Source organism: Cibotium barometz, chromosome 19, assembly GCF_041138505.1.
Source record: "Cibotium barometz isolate CiBa-2024 chromosome 19, ASM4113850v1, whole genome shotgun sequence".
Taxonomy (NCBI): Eukaryota; Viridiplantae; Streptophyta; class Polypodiopsida; order Cyatheales; family Cibotiaceae; genus Cibotium; species Cibotium barometz.
Genome location: NC_141064.1, coordinates 50,507,172 through 50,523,732, shown reverse-complemented (window position 1 = coordinate 50,523,732; position 16,561 = coordinate 50,507,172).

Genomic DNA, 16,561 nt, shown 5'->3' with positions numbered 1-16,561 from the left:
AGGAGCTACCCCCTACCTAGACCTCGTCCTCTTCCCACATTGGTTCTTCTATTCAACTTGGGCCTATGGTTGTGTCCAGGTAAATCCTCATCACCTAGCTCATTGTTGTTAGTGGCCTCAGAGCCTGTCTTTTTTGGATTAAAAGTTCCATGCCATGCAAGGTGGGATCATTGATCATTTCTAGTATATCCTCTCTTGTGTAGAGTCAATCCTCTCCTCCTGTAGATGCCCTAGGTAGATTATCCACCTCTTCTTGTGATTCAAGGATTTCATCAGCCTTTGGTTACTCATTGATTAGTTTTAGGGTGGGTATCCCTCCTTCTATCACCCCCATCCAACATATTATCAATGGCATCTCTAGATGTTTCTATATCCTTTCCACGTGGTCAAAATAGTTTCAAATTATCCATTTCCCTCTGTTCTACCCATTGATCTTCGCATGTCAAGTTCTTGACTTTTTAAGCTAAGTAGCTGCAATTTTCGCTCTGCTTCGGCCACCTTCAAGTCTACTTCCACTTCCTCATATGTGGGGAAGACAATTTGACCTTTTTAGGAAGCATTTTACTTATCCATCCTAACCCTAGGGGTCATCCCACTAATCCTCACTATTTTAGCATTCCTGGGAGCCAAAAGGTTGGGTTGGTAAATCCAGTCTTAGACCGTGTCCTACGCTTGTTGATGGGCATGTGCCCACAGATTACGCTTCATCTTCCATGTTGTGATGGAGACAAAAAAATCCCTGGCCATATCAAAGATTCTGCTAGACTTCGCCACCAAGAGAAGTTGGTTTTTCTTCCTCTTGAAAGCCAGAGAATCTTAGCCCTTCTTCCATGGATTCCTCACTACTTGTTTCTATGGTGGGTCAGATTTCTCCAAGCTACAACACTTAATTGAGTGCTCGGCCGAGTGACTTAAATGAACACTTCTTTAGTAGGAAATACCTAGGTGATTTCATGCACTCTCGTCAGGGGTAAGGTCGTCTCGAATGGGTTTCCCTGACCTCAAGTGCATGCGAATGTGTTTTAATAGGCTTAATCACTACTCTAACCACTACATTTGGTCGTCTCGAATGGATTTCCCTGACCTCAAGTGCATGAGAATGTGTTTTAATAGGCTTTTAAAATCACTACTCTAACCACTACATTTGGTTTTATGTCGAGTTGACTCTTTTTGTTGTGAAACAACAAATTTCCATAAAACAATAGATTTCCAAGAAACAACAGACTACAATTGTCGTGAAGCATTTCGCTGCACTTTCACGAGATAAGATTTTTGGCATTTCTTTGTGTCAGACGTGTTAGGATAAGGCGACCTAACTTTAGTAATGCAATACCAAAATTTTTGGCTCTGATTGCGGAGAGAGTTTCACGTCATAGCAGACCACGGTTCACGTTGTGAACTGTTTCTTGCTTGTTCACGTGTTAACAACCACATCAACAAATGATCATTTTAGTGTGATTTCCCTATGTCTCTTGGAGCGGCGGGGGATGTCCCGTGCAAGAGGAAGGTTGGTTTGGCTCAGTCTTGAACTCTCTTGAGTGTACATCCCACCAGAATTAGTTACATTACTAAGCATGAAAACAATAAAGATAGCAATCTTTTCTTAGTCAAATAATTAGGAAACAATTTCTAAAATTCATGAAGAGTAAAGGATGATCATTATCCTTTTTTTGTTCTTTAATAATTTATGCTAGCAATTCCACTGCATTTACATGACATCCTCTTCTTGTTGCTGGTTTAACAAGCTGCAAAGAAGACATCATTCTAAATTCTACATCACATCTTTGACCCTCCAAGCAATAATCTTCACAATCATCTCCAATCATGTAAACCTACTTCTCATGACACAATATTCTCGCCTTTCTGGGCACTATAACTAATCCATCCCTAAAATGGTATCATACCTTCCCAAAGGCAACACATGGAAATCCACTTTTGACTTGAGGTCACCTATGAGATGAAAGGCATATTCTTGACATACGCCTTACTGGAATGTTTCTTTCTGAAAGATCCCTGCCCCCTCTGCACAATGGATTCGGGGGTGATATCAGCGGAAGTAGCACTTCTTGTGCAATGTAGGATCCCTCACTCGGGGCCTCGCCCATGGATATCCGGACAAGAGGCTAATCCCTTGGTTCTTCAAAAACCAAACCCAAAAAAACTTCCCCCTACCAAAAAGCACGGGGGATTCCTCCAGGATATTTGTACTCTAACGTAGTCAAGGTCATTACTAACCAACTGATCCGACCAAACCTGTGAGTCACTTGGTCAGATCAAGAAGAAACTTGCCTTGGATCATAGAAACCAACGCTTTTTTCCTCATCGAGAGGCACAGCTGTTGATTCTTTTTCCATAGAACAATTACTATCTGGGATTTACTTTATCTATCGTACTATAACAGAATTGAGTCTCATTTTACGGATCCATCAATCCAGCCTACATGGATTAGCAAACTGCCCAACCAATGTAGTGATGGGATCCAATTAGGAATTTGGTTAGGTTTTGTCCTGGATACTAGAAAAGAGTTCGCATCCCCCTAGCCAGATATTCATGCAAATTTAACGCCAGTCACACTGTTGAAATATCGAGCTCATCTAGTGAGGCGGTGGACACTGATGACCTGGGGATAGGCCCCACACTTACACCACTGGCATGGTTGGTGAGATCAAGGATGATATGCGGCCAGTGGGATGATAGGCTGTGTGATAGCCATTCTAGAGACTGGCATAGTTATAGCGCCAGCTCATTTAGTTGGGTTCACACTATAGAGAACCCTGGTATGTATTTGGTTGAGTACCTTTTCACACTATAGAGAACCCTGGTATGTATTTGGTTGAGTACCTTTTCATATCGTGTGTACTCTTATCTTTGTATATGGTGTGTTGAGTGTTGTGTGTGTTGAGATTCAAGCTCGATGTCAGTGTGTGCCAGCTATGCTATGTGCTGGCATGTTAGGTAGCAGCATGTGTGAGACATAAATGACCGCGTCCAGCTGGTCATAGTGTGTGGACATTAGCTAGGGTTAGATGTGTGTGGACACAACTCATAGTGTGTCTTGTGTAGTATGGATTATGGCTTTATGCATTGTGTGAGAAGGGAGATGGCTTCCCTCTATGGTTAGGGTTTACAATATACATTAGGGTTTGCTCCTATGTGTGTGTCTCCTCTCCCTCTACCTATTTTTCAACATGGTATCAGAGCCTGGTGCTCTCTATTAGGGTTTATGAGTGAGTGAGAGAAGAGGGAGAAGAAGATGTGAAGAAAAGCTGTGAAGCCTGCCATTGATGCTATGAAGCTTGGAGCACACCGATTTCTATCAGATCTGAGAGCTTGGCCTACCGGGTAAGGTCTTCTAAACATCCTTGAGCGGATTGCAGGTGATTCAGGCAGAAACAAAGCAAATTAGGGTTGCCCTAAGCAAAAGAAAATTCTAGTTTTTGGAAGCTTTCCATTGAAGCTTGGAAGCGATGATGTATGGTGAAAATAAATGTAATCTAGCAAAGAAACATGTATGTGACAAGCAAGAATGTATTGGCAACTCATGTACAAGCCCTACACTGATTTTGGAGCAATTTTGATGCTTCATTTGAATGTGTGAAATTTATTGGTTTTTGAGCTCTCACAAAACAGAGAAAAAAGAGTCAAATTTTGATGAATTTGGAGCAAGTTTTTGGTAAAAATCAGAGCATTGATGGATTGTACACTTGCCTAGGTGTGTTAGGCATCTAATTAAATCATCAATTAGCAACATAATCACTCCTAAATCCCCCTACAGCAGGTAGCGCAGGCTGGACAGAGAAACAGAGTTCTTTTTTCAATTTTTTGATAAGTGGACTCAAATCCACTGATGTGACTGGTTAACTTCACAATTGACTTAGCAATTAGTTGCTACATACATTTGAGAAGGAGGCTATATGATTGGATTGATCAATTATGCCTAATGGAGCTAGAAATGAGCTGATTAAACAGGTTGTCTACACTAGTTCAGTGAAACACAGTGTGATTAATCGACTAATTACTCTTTGGTCTTAAACAATTGGTCTAATTCCTTTTACATGGAGTTGGTGGACATCATTGCTAAGCTAATGAATGCCTGGTTGCTAAATTTGGACAAGGATTGAAGAAATTAGAACAAATTTACCTACTGGTTTTTCTCAGAACAGAGAAGGGGGTTTGACAAAATTGGTACCTCGGATGGTGTTGATATTCAACATTGAGGTTGTTTAGGTGTCAATGCAAGTTATGCACACTTGATTGAACCACTACATTGTAATTTGGAGTCTTGGAAAGTGCATCAAAATAGGGTATCTTGGACTATGTGAGCCAATTCATTTTGGATGCATACAGGTTGATTTTCTACTGCATCAAAATTGAAGTTTGTTGACTACTTTGGAGTATCTGGAACACCCATTGGAGTGTGGTTGAGCTGAGGAAGGATCGTTTACAGATTTGGACGTGTGCGGAAGGTGTATTTGCATTGAGCAATATGTCGGATAATCCAGTACAAATTGTTGGTGAAAAGCTGGATAGGAAGAACTTCCAGGCATGGAAGTACAAGATCAAAAGTTTTATGAAGGAAAAAGGTTTTTGGAATCTCATTACAGGTGCGGAGCCAGAGGCGGAACTACCCCGACAACCTACACAGCAGCAGGTTATAGCTCATAAAAGCAATGGTCAGAAACAACATACAAAGTGTTGCATTATCTGTCTATATGTATTTCGGATGCTATGCTCATACACATACATGATGCTGAGAATCCCAAGGATGCATGGGATACATTGGTGAAGTTGTTTGATACAGACACGAGTGCTCGCAAGTCTCAGTTTGCGACAACAGATACATAATATGAAGTGGAATAGAAGGAACATCCATGATTATGTACAAGAGATAAAGAAGTATGCAGATGCATTGGCAACAATAAATGCCCCCATGCCTGATGATGATTTGGTAGACATTACCTTGCGTGGTCTTGGCAAAGAATATAAATCTTTTGATACATCCATCTCGGTGCGGAGTACAGGTTTACCAGACTTTGATGAGTTGGTTTCACTCTTGCTTGTTGAGGATATCAAACTCAGTGATTCCTTTCAGGATGCATCTACTAGCCATGATGATAATGGCAGAAATCAGGCTTTCTATTCCCAAAGAGGATTTAGAGGCAGGGGGAGATTTGCATCATGTGGCCGTGGTAATGGTCTCGTGGATGGCAGGACAGGTCATCACAACAGAATTTTCAACCTTCATATGGTGCTAGAGGTGGTCGTGGATATACACCTCAGAGAGGCAGAGGTAATCCTCGTGGTAGAGGACATTGGCAAGGCCAACAAACATCTATGCAAGATGTGGAATGCCATTACTATGGGAAATTTGGTCATATGGCACGTGATTGTTTCCGCAAACAAAATGATTTGAGAGGGGGTAGAGCACAACATTGTGGACATTATGCACAACATGGTGGTGGAAATTATGCATCAAGCAGTAATGATGGCAACGCAAATCACTTTTTGCCATGAAACATGTTGTGGGATCTATGATGACAAATGTTAAAAATGATGACACTTGGTATATGGACTCTGGAGCATCAAACCATATGACTTGTCATGGTGGTGAATGGTTTGAGCATATGAAGCCTATGGATGTGAAAGGCTATGTGGAGACAGGAGATGATACTCAGCATGCCATTACACATGTTGGAAGTGTACCATTGGTTATGCACAATGGTCAAACAAAATCTATGTCAGATGTATTGTACGTGCCTTCTATTACAAAAAAGTTTGGCCTCAGTTTTGGTCAAATGGTGGAACAGGGATTACAGGTTCGTTTCAACGAGCATGGTTGCTTCGTTTTGAGGATTTCAAACATAGATGTAGAATCATTGCTAAAGGCAAGAAAGAAGGCAGGTTGTTTAAGCTGGATGCTCGGATTCCTGCGTTAAAATCAGCCATGTTCTCTAAAAGCAGAAATGTGGTACAGGACATTGATACGTGGCATAAGAGGATTGGACATGTGAATATACAAAGATTAAAGAACATGCAGGCAAGAGGCATTGTTAGTGGGCTGCCTAGATTCAAGTATGATGGGAATATGCATGTTTGTGAAGCCTGTCAGTTTGGAAAGCAGGCAAGGTTGTGGTTTCCTAGAGAAGGCAACATGAGTAGCAGGCCACTTGAGATAGTACATAGCGATGTATGGGGTCCTGCACAAAACCCATCTAAGATTTTCAACCTCTCACCTTGTGTGTTCTCTTTTTTAGGGTTTTGTGAGTGTGTGTGTGCCTGCAAGAGCTCAAGCTCTCTTCTCCCCTGCATCTTTTCATTGTATCAGAGCTTGGGTGGGCTCTTGGTCATGGTGATTATTTATGTATAGATTTCTTGGTTGTTTTTATTTGATTAAGCATTATTTTCATTTTATTATAAAAAACTTAGCACACTCATTGTCATTAGTATTGCATTTGGAGAGAGATTATGCTCTTGGAAGCGCTGAAAATGGAGATTTCAACAAAGATAAAGTCTTGGAAGCTGTCTCATCATCAAGGAAGGTGCAAATTGCAATTGCAACATTGAAGGTTGGTTTGTGTATTATATTGCCTCAATATTTTGGTGTTTGAGCATGGAAGAATGCTATATGAAAGGGTTGCTATGTGATGGGATCATGAATCCCATGGTTCTTTGCATTCGGCAAAGAGGTTAAAGGTGTACATACTTGTTCAAGTGGTGGACAAGTGGTTATGGGCTGATTTGTAGACCACCATGCTAGAGCTTGTCAAGAAAATGGCGTGGCTCGTAGTTTGCTCAATGAAGGAGAGCAAAGAAGGGGATGGAAGTCTTGGCAGTTTTCACATGTTTTACACCTTGGTTTCATGGTAATGAAACCTTAAAAAGAAGAAGCATCCTTGGAGGTTCAGCATGCAAAGAGGAGAGCATGCAAGGTTATGGAGCTCTTTTAGGAGCTCAAGGTGGTCATGATAATGGCTATGTAAAACCTTAAGGTGGAGGTTTTCTGAGGCAAGAGATTGCAGCTGGGATGAGCTGCAAAGGATCTTCTATCAACTAGGCGAAGAAGAATGCATCTGATGGTGAGAAAAAAAGAAAAGAAAGCACGGTTAGAGGCATCAGTGGTGCTAGGAAAACTAAAAAGACTGAGCTAGAAGAAAAGCTGTGGGGAAATTGCAAGAGATGTTGGCAAGACAAAAAGGATGCTTTGAATTTAAAAGAGAATCTGGAATTCAAGGTTCAGAGGGTGGTGTGTATGATCTCCAACTCCACTAGTGTTGCAGATGTATTCAATTGATCACAAGTTCGGCCTCATGTATGCCAAGCGTGCTTTTGTGCACTGGTACGTCAGTGAAGGCATGGAGGAGGGATATTTTTCTGAAGCGCGTGAGGATCTAGCTGCCTTGGAGAAAGATTATGAAGAAGTTGGATGAGGCAGTGAGGGAAGCCGCAATTTTGAAAGATGAAAAGTTGAACTAATAGAAAATGATGGAGTTGTAGGTAAAATGTGCCATTGTAGAGCTGGAGAAAGAGAAGAAGTCTGAGATGCAAGACAGGCAGCAAACATATAATAGAGCATTAGAATGGCAGCATGGAGAGGAGACAAAGGCATAGCTCCATCCAAGACCTTCTTGCCCTTTTGTGCAGCGAGGGCCACGATAGCATGTGATATCTTGAGAAACAATACGCAAATACTGCAGATGTGACAACGACACTGAAGAGTCCACATGGAAGAAACAGCAAGCAGCCATGGCACGCGCAAGCAAGCAGTTGTAGTTGCTTCAATTGATGGATTAGCTAGTAGAAGGAAGGAAAACGGCAATAGCTATGTCAAAGAGAAGAAGCAGCCAGCCCAGAGTAGATTGGAGAAGACGAAGACTTTGAGGGACCTGATTTCAGTAGAGCTGCGTGTGCATAATAGGAGTGGGTCCGGAGTAGCAGAGACGTAATGATAACCTATCTGGCATGCAAAGTGAAGGCCTTGAATTAATTCATAATTTTATCAAAACTCTTAATTCATATAAGGGTAGATTCACACACCCACTCTCTTTTGGGACCTCAAGACCATGTTCATATGGAACATGCACTTCAATTCACACACATGGGACCGCGGATGCAGCCAAAAGTAAAAATGAAAGTCACACACACAAAAGCTTTAATTGCCTTGAAATATCACGGAATATCGGCTTTAAAAAAGAAAAGTCCTGGATGAATTTCTTACATAGGTTCCCTGCATGGTTTGCGACCAAAATGGTTTGTATAATTTTTATTTTTCACCCACAATTGATGATAGGCAATCGTCCCCAAGCAGCCCACATTGGTATGAGGGTTACCCTACCTGACTCATCGAGAAGCTCAAAACGGTTATTGTGATGTGTGCATGAGCGATGCACGTGTGAGGTGCATGCGCATGGGTTGGTTCCCACCCGAACTTCTACGTTCAAATTGGACTCAGTGGTTCCGTTGTGAGCGAGTCGGCTCAAAATGGACTCGGTGTCTAAGATGGTAGACACGGGCACACATGTTTGGTTGATGGACACTCCAATGTATCATTGAGGGGGGGGGAGTGTTGAGAGGTAGCGATTGGGTTTGTGTAATGCTACATTGATATGGGTGATGGGTGATGGGTGAGTTGTGGAACACCTGTGGATTAAGAGAGGGGGTGTTGAGAGATAAAATCGCGATGTTGTGTGTATGTGGGAAAGCACCCTAAAGGTGCAAGATATTGTGGCAAGGTAGCAATGCCACATATAATATTGAATGGTGTGTGAGTGTTGACCAAAAGAGTGGAAAAGGAGTTGCCACATAAATGATGATGTGTAAAGTGGGATAAGGCTAGAAAGCCTATATCATTGTATGGTTTACTTAAGATATGCAATAGAAGAGATCAAGTGTTGAGTGTTGAGTGTGCAATCTCTCTCTCTCTCTCATGGAGTTTTTAGTGTGGTTTAATCCACCTTAATTATGTTGCTTAATCATTGTCTATCACCATGATCAATCCTATTTTAGGATTGTTTAACACACACCACTTACACACCCAATATGAAATTACCTTTTTCACAGGTTCAACTATCTTTAAACAATCATTTAATGAAACCATAGTGTCACTGATCATAATCCTCCAAAATATCCGGTTGAATCCTAATTTCCAATCATTCCTTCATCGGTGTACCTATGGCATCATTGGCAACCAGAACGCTCACCACCTGTCCCTTGGGGGCCTTTTCGATAGTTCCTAGCTCATAGTACCCGACCATATATTCACTTATAAAAATCAAGATGGAATCTCCGTTGAAGATCAGAAAGATCAACCAACTATTAAGAGACTAAGGTTATGTAAAAGGGGAGGAGAGGGGGGTGTGTGAAGGGACTTAAGGTCCACTAGCTCATCTATTTAAAGGTGGAGCTAGAAGGCATTTTGTATGGAGCAAGAAGCCTAGTTGTATTTGAGCAACTTAATAAGCAAGATATTTTCTTGTATTTTGTCAGTCTCTCTCCTCCACATAGTTGATCTAGCATGAGCACCACGAAATTCTAACATGGTATCAGAGCTTTGGTTGATTAGGCCTTTTTGTGGTGTAGAATAGGTCAATTTATCACTTTTTCTTGTGTGGAGCTGAACCTCCTGCCAGTGGAGGAGCTCTAGCAGCTCGTGGAGGCAAGATCTTGAGGAGCTTTCAACTAGGAAAGTTAAGAAGATTGATGGGCGCTCACATTCGTACAGCCAATCGACGAAACTTCTCTCTCCTAGTCACAGCATTGCCGCCTATGCAGGGCAGTGCAGTTTTTGGCTGCCGTCGATGTCGTACAAGCATCCGATGCCTCCAGCTCATCATAGGCTGCGTGGGCTTAGGGCTTTTGAAGCCCATAGCCTCCACTATCTACAGTCAAAATCCTAGCCCTAATGGTTGCTCCAAGCTCTCACAATCAGAGAAAAACCAGGGCTGTCCTCCTCAAAACCATTGAAGCTCACCATTAAAAATTCAAAATCAAGTTTTTTTTTGCTCTAATCCTCTCTAATCACCTAAGTGATCTTGTGAGGGCTTGTTGCCATTTCTGAGTTTGAAGCGGTGGCCATACACCATGAGGTATTCATGAGCCTCATACTCATCAAGCTCCATCATCAACATCATCTTCAAGTGCACAAAGCTTTTCAAAGTGTGCTTATGAGCACTAATAGTGTTGATTAACACTAATGAGGCTTCTAATCCAACAAAGGGGAGTCATTCCAAAGTGTTTTTAAACACTAAGAGTGTTCCTAAACACTAATGGTGAATCTAATCACCTATGCAAGTGTCATTAGATACTAAAAATGTGCTCTTAAGCACTAATCATGTTTTGGTGATCTTAATCACCAAACATAGTGTTCTTTAACACTAATGAAGCTAATCCCCATCAAAATTAGTGGTTGGGCACAAACCCTAAGTGCTAAACCATAAAATTTACTATTTTAATCTCCTTTTTATGCAACATCCTTGGCTTGATTAAGGGTTGTTGCACTCTTATAAGCCTTTCTCTTTCTACTTAAGCCAAAATATCATAAATTTTTGGTTTTTTCTTCTTCATAAATCAGCCCATTACTCTCTAGTAACCTCCTTCAATACCCAATGTCAAAGGACAACACACCCAAATTAAGAAGTTCTCAGGAGAGGGCTTCCACACTTGGCAAGTCCTTATCAAATACAAGATGATGTCCAAAGGATTTTGGCCATTTATCTCCGGCACCAAGGTTATTGATCAAACTAAGGCTGAAGATATTGAAGATGATAAGAGGGCACAAGCCATCATCGTGCTTCATCTTGATGAGGCTCTCATTCACCATGTGGACCAGCTTTCGACTGCAAAGGAGAAATGGGATGAGCTTGATAAGCTCTATGGAGCTCGTGGTAAGAATTCCAAGATCTCACTTAAAATTGAATTTTTCAGCTTGGAACTCAAAGAGGGAGACAGCATTGGAGCCTTCATCTCTCACTTGAAGGGCCTTATGGCTCAACTTGCATCAGTGAATGCGAGAATGGATGAAGATGATGTAGTGGCTGTTTTGCTAAAAGCAGTCAAGAAGGTGTACCCCACCTTAGTCACCACCCTGAAGAACATACCTAATCCCACCCTTGAAGGAGTCATTCAATCTTGTCTTGATGAAGAAAAGAGGCCAAAGGGAGGAGCTGAATCTTCAAATGCAACCACTTGATTGAATATCGAACAAGCTTTGTCACATCAAGTGATCAAAGTAAGATGTGCCCATTGCAAAAAGGTGGGTCATTTCGCAAATAATTGTTGGATCAAATATCCCAACAAAATGAAATGTAAACAAGTGTAAACAAACGTGACATATCACTTCTAAATGTCCTAACAAAGAGTCAAAGGCTAACTTTGTATCAGCCTCTAACTCCACTGAGAAATTATTTTAAATCTCAATGTAACCACACCTATATTTCTAACCTTGTATGCCTAATGTTATAAAGACATCCTATGTCCAATACCACCTATTCCAATTTTTTTCATAGTTGGTATTGAGGGGGGGTATTAAGAGACTAAGGTTATGTAAAAGGGGAGGAGAAGGGTGTGTGTGTGAAGGGACTTAAGGTCCACTAGCTCATCTATTTAAAGGTGGAGCTAGAAGGCATTTTGTATGGAGCAAGAAGCCTAGTTGTATTTGAGCAACTTAATAAGCAAGATATTTTCTTGTATTTTGTCAGTCTGTCTCCTCCACATAGTTGATCTAGCATGAGCACCATGAAATTCTAACACCAATAGATCCATATAAAAGAGCCATGGACTCATTCGTTGAGGACTAGCAAGGTCAATCAACCAGATCCATGCCCGATTTCAGAAAACAACTCTTACTCCTTGTTCCAATATCTTCCCCGACGCACGTGTGGGTATCTTCGAGGACCCAGAGCCCAAGCACCGGTATGGTCAGCACCCTCTAGGATCCTTCATCGCAGGTCACCTACACTAGCGCTTCACTCATAGGCCGCTTCCTTGGTCCCTCATCCTCAAGACAATCAAAATGCTTCCCTAGCATTATTGACATAAAACAGTCATTTAAAAATAGGTCATAAATACAATTTCTATAATGAACTGTCTTTCACATCGTTCCACATCTGTCCACATTACTTAATCCATATCCAATTCATATGTATTCCTATTCTCATCCAATCACATTATTTTTCATGTAAGATTCCTCCCCCAGCCTCTCAGGATGTCCAGTATCTTCCCATGTAATCAAATCCCTCTTCAGAAATATAAAAGATCTTGTTTCTACCAGTTTTGGCCTAGAGGGAGAAAATATTCTAGAAAGAGAATATTCAAATTTTAAATATTTTTGGATAGAAAAATACCTTATCTTATTAAAATAAGTTCCCCTGAAACAGAAGTTCAAAAAGATTTTCAGAAGGTACATTAGAAATTAAGTATAATCTGTTCAAGAGGCATTATCTTGGGGGGGTGAAATTTTTTTTAAAATTTTAAATTAAGGTTCCTATGGACCAATAAGATTCATCCAAATGTAGGGAGGAGATAAATGAAGAAATAAAAGAAAAATCTCCCAAAAATAAGTAAATACTCACATAAGATGAAGAGTTGACTAAGGACAATGTTAATAGTTTAAAAAGGCAGATATTTAGAAGTAATGATGCATTTTTGACACCTCTGCATGGGGGAATTTACCTCATGAAGGAGGCACCTATTTCACATGCTTGAATGAGTTTTAAACTCCCAAATAATGAGATATTTTCATCTCTCCTCTCTCCTGTTTCAACTAGATCCAAAAAGTGAGCAAAACTCCTTCTAGAAATAAAAACCTTTTGAAAGGTGATGGTGCTGGCTTTGGCAGGACTTTGACATCAAAGGCTTTGGCGAAATCCTTCGCCATCCGAACTGCTTTGGCCAAGGAAATAGGTTTGGCATTCTTGACTAAAGTATCTAATGGCTCGTTCATTCCCCGAATGAACCTGGCCATCAGTTGCTCTTTATCCAATTGAGGGGAATATTTAAGGAGAAGTGCAAAAGCCTGATGGTACTCTTCAATTTTTTGGGTTTCCTGCTTTAGTTCCAAGAACTCATTCATCTTAGTTTCAAGAAAGCCTAGAGGACAAAACCTCTTTCTGAGGTAAGCCTTGAGATCGGTCCAGGTTTGGGTATTTCGGTCAAGACGGTTTGTCTCGCAGTGGTTTCTCCACGCCACTCTAGCTGTCTCCACTATCTTCAGCCTTGCAAGAGCCATTTTGCTCTTCTCATCATTGTAACTGGTGACATCAAAGTATTCTTCCATTGATTCGATCCACTTCTACACAGTCTCGCCCAAGTTTTTCCCTTCACCCTTGAAAGGTCCAGGCTGCGAACTATGAAGAGTTTTACGAACATCCAGGTCGAGCTCTTCTTCATTGAGTTGGGGGTTAACATTTCTACCATGACAACCTCGATCTATGTTCCTATCAATACGAAAATTCTTGTTAAGTCTCTTTATTTATGATTCAATCTGAATTTTGATTCAATTGATTTCGGGGTTCTCTAAATAGGTCGGCTCCCCACAGAATCAAGGGATAAAGATACTCATATAGAATGCATTATCAGTTGACAATTCATTCAGAATATCTCATTCATATCTTTAACACAATAATGGTCCATCAGACTGAATTTTTATATTTGAACAATCCTCCATGGGGATTTCAATTTTCCAGATTTTTAATTTATCAACCCTTAACTTGATCCACTGATCAAAAGTTAACAGTAGCAATCTGCCAGCACGATTCATTAATCTCATAGTGATTGACTGGCATCATTAATGTCATTCTAGTTAAGAACATCATCACAGGGACTCGTCCCATTCATCCTCATTGTGGTTTTGCTCGGCTTATTACATTTCAACTAAATTTCAGGAATCATCATTTTTCAATCAGAATCCAAATCAACTCATCAGTTCTCAACCAGAATTTAAAAATCATATCAACCACATTCAAATTCATCATCTAGATAGCATTAAAGAATTTATTTTAATCCAAAAGTGTTATTCTCATCAATTTTAATTTTATGCATAGAAAGATGCATAAAGAAATCTATTTTTAGTTCAAAAGAGTTATTTTCGTCAATTTTGATTTTATGCATAGGAGGATGCATAAAAGATTGATTTTTAATTCAAAAGTGTGATTCTCATTTAAAATGAATTTATGCATAAAAGATTGATTTTTATTTTGAAAGTGTTATTCTCCTTAAAATGGAATTTATGCATAAATAGAAGCGTAAAGAAATCTTATATCAAAAATGAGAATTCTCTTGTATTCTATAAATAGATATGAGGATGTGAAACGAATCAGATAGATGAAAATGAACGATGAATAGATGGAGATGTATGTATGTGAAAGAATGGATGTAGTTATATGTATGTGAAAGAAATGATGTAGATATGGAATGTGGATGTGGATGTATGTGAATGTGAATGTGAATGAGGATGTGGAATGTGGATATGGATGTATGGATGCGGATGTAGATGTATGAATGTGAGTGGGGATGTGAAGGTATGAATGTGGATGTGGAAATGAAAGTATGGATGTGGATGTGGATCTGGATGTATGAATGTGGATGTAGATGTGGATGTATGAATGTGAATGTGGATGTGAATGTATGAATGTGAATGGGGATGTGAATGTATGAAGGTGGATGTGGAAATGGATGTATGGATGTGGAAGTGGATGTGGATGTATGAATGTGAATGTGGATGTGAAAATGGATGTGTGGATGTGGATGTGGATGTGGATATATGAATGCGAATATGTATGTGAATGGATATGAAGTCGATATGAACGAATGGATGAGATGAGATGTCAAGTGAATCAGAATGTGAAATGAATAATATAATATGTGAACGAATGAGATGTAATGAGAAATGGATGTGATGAGACGTAATGTAAATTAAGAAAGATAGGAATGGATGTTATGTGAAGTGAATAAATCTGATGAGATGGAATGGAAAATGATGTATCTGGTCAAGAATGGATACACTTATGAATTGGGTTTGGATTAAGTAATATGGATTGATGTGGAACAAACTGGAAAGATGTGAATTCATTATAGAAACTGTATTTGTGATCTGTTTGTAAATGATTGTTTTATGTCAAGAATGTTGGGGAAGCATTTGACTATCTTGAGAATGTGGTCATGAAGACCTACCTAATAAAGTTGCAACTGCTGTACGGAGAGTCAATGGAGGACGTCTCGCGTAGCAAGGTCGGCCGAGGTCTTGACCAGCCTCGGTTGACCAGCCTGAGCTTCCGGTACGGTGGTGGGTGAGGGACCAAGGAAGCGGCCTATGAGTGAAGCGCTAGGTGACTTGCGAAGGATCCTAGAGGGTGCTGACCATACGGTGCTCGGGCTCTGGGTCACCGAGAAGATACCCACACGTGCGTCGTGAAAGATATTGGAATAAGGAGTAAGAGTTGTTTTCTGAAACCGGGCATGGATCTGGTTGATTGACCTTGCTGGTCCTCAACGGATGAGTCCATGGCTCTTTTATATGGATCTGTTGGTTGATCTTGCTGATCTTTAACAGAGATTCCTTCTTGATTTTTATAAGTGATTATATTGCCGAGTACTATGAGCTAGGAACTATTGAAAAGGCCCCTGAGTGAAGAGGTGGTGAGCGTTCTGGTTGCCAATGATGCCATAGATACTCTGATGAAGGAATGATTGGAAATTAAGATTCAACCGGATATTTTGGAGGATTGTGATGATCAGTGATACTATGGTTTCATTAAATGATTGTTTTAAAGATGACTAAATCTGTGAAAAAGGTAATTTCATATTGGGTGTGTAAGTGGTGTGACTAGTTTTATGTTTGCATGAACATCCGGCTAGGGGACCTGGGAACTCTTTTCCCTGGTACCCGAGACAAAACCCAACCAAATTCCTAATTAGATCCCATCACTACAGTGGTTGGGCGGTTGGCTAACCCATGGGGCTGGATGGGACTGATGGATCCGTAAATCGAGACTCAATTTCTGTTTAGTTCGATAGATGAAGTAAATCCCGGACAGAAATTGTTCTATGAAAAAGAATCAACGGCTGTGCCTCTCAATGAGGAAAAACGCATTGATCTCTATGATCCAAGTACAGTCTTTTTCCCTGATCTGACTATGGGACTTACAGGTTCGGTCAGATGAGCTCAGTTATTTAAGGCTTTTGACTACGTTAGGGAAAAGTTATCCTGGTGGAATCGCCCGTGCTTTCCGGGCAAGAGAAGTTTTTCCGAGTTCGGTTTGGAAGAATCGAGGAATTAGTCACCTGTCCGGATATCCGTGGGCGAGGCCCCGAGTGTGGGACCCTGCCCCGTGCAAGATGTGCTACTTCCGCTGCTAGCACCCCGAATCCGTTGCGCGGTGGGGACAGGGATCCCACAGTTGGTATCAGAGCTATTTGGCTAATGAGGATCAACCGAGAAGCCAAATATGTCAAAAATTTATCAAGAGGCACTAAAAGGTTGTAATTGTGTGATAAAATTCATACAATTTGATATTCAAAGTCAAATTCGTAAATTGGTAATTGGGTCTTCAGACGAAAGTACCGCAAT